We start from the raw sequence: 1,139 nt of genomic DNA on the forward strand, positions 1-1,139 counted from the left end.
TCCCAGTCGGTTCTGAAGGTGGTTGGGTGTTCTCGTCGGTGGCGCTGTGGGCTCAGTCGGATCCAGGGATTCTTACACCACCTGGTTCGGTGGTGGTTGGGTTGCTTGGGCCGAATCGTTTTTCCACCGCCTCCACCGCCCTTCTTGTCGGGTTGCTCCGTCTTCGCAGCTTCTCAGGAGGTTTTTCTGACCGTTTCTTTGGTGCCGATGGGTTAGTTTTTGTAATGGTTTCCTTTTTTTTTGTTCTTAATTAGTGTTTGTGTGTGGGTTTTGTTTAGTTTGCTTTGGTATATGGAGGGTTTGGGAGGGTGTCAAAGTTTTGATTACTTGTTGTTCTATAACCTTGTTGGTTTGATCCTGCTATGGGTGTTCCCTCAGTTGGGGGTAGTTTGTTTTAATTGGCTGCTCCATGTGAGAGAAGAGATTAAAGAGGTAAAGGTTTTGGGGGTTCAAGGGTCGGATGTGGAGGGTAGGTTTCAGGTTCCAAATCATGTATTTTGGTTCCTTGGCTGGTTTGTGCCGCTAGTGGATGTTCAAGGCAGTGTCTTAAGTATGTTGCTTGTCTTAGTTGTGGGTGTATGTTCTTCAGTTCAGGTTGCCAAGTTTGAATGGGGGTGTTCAAGGATCACCTCATCTTTGTGTCTGGTGATGGCCAGTCCAGCCATCGTTGTTAATGAAATCTTGAAGGAGACTCCTCAATTGAATAAGTTGAGGGAAGCAAGTTTCTCCTCGGTGAGGCATTCTCGTAATCCGGGGATGTCCTGTGTTGAGTTACTAGGGAAAGTAACTCACAATCTTAGGTCCCAAGATGTTTGTTCCTTAGGGACTTGGGATTGTGTCATAGGCGAATGTCAGTTCTCGCCTAGTGAGTCATGGCAATTTGGGGTTGAAGGGATCTCTAGCTCGCATCGCTATCCATTGTTAGGGTCTTCTGGCTTATTGGTTATGTTCCTTCGTTGCGTCCGGCTTCAGTTTTCCCGGCTTTCTCGGTTTCTTCCGTTCTCCAAAGGGTGGTCGCATTTGCTAGTTGGTGTTGTCATCGTTATTGTTGATAACAAGCAGGTAAGGTCTAACAGGGTTTGTGTCACAGGTTCTAGTTCATATAATAAAGGATGGTGGTGGCATGCTCTCCTCTGTAG

The sequence above is a fragment of the Spinacia oleracea genome, chromosome 4 (genome assembly GCF_020520425.1).
Source record: "Spinacia oleracea cultivar Varoflay chromosome 4, BTI_SOV_V1, whole genome shotgun sequence".
Classification (NCBI taxonomy): Eukaryota; Viridiplantae; Streptophyta; class Magnoliopsida; order Caryophyllales; family Amaranthaceae; genus Spinacia; species Spinacia oleracea.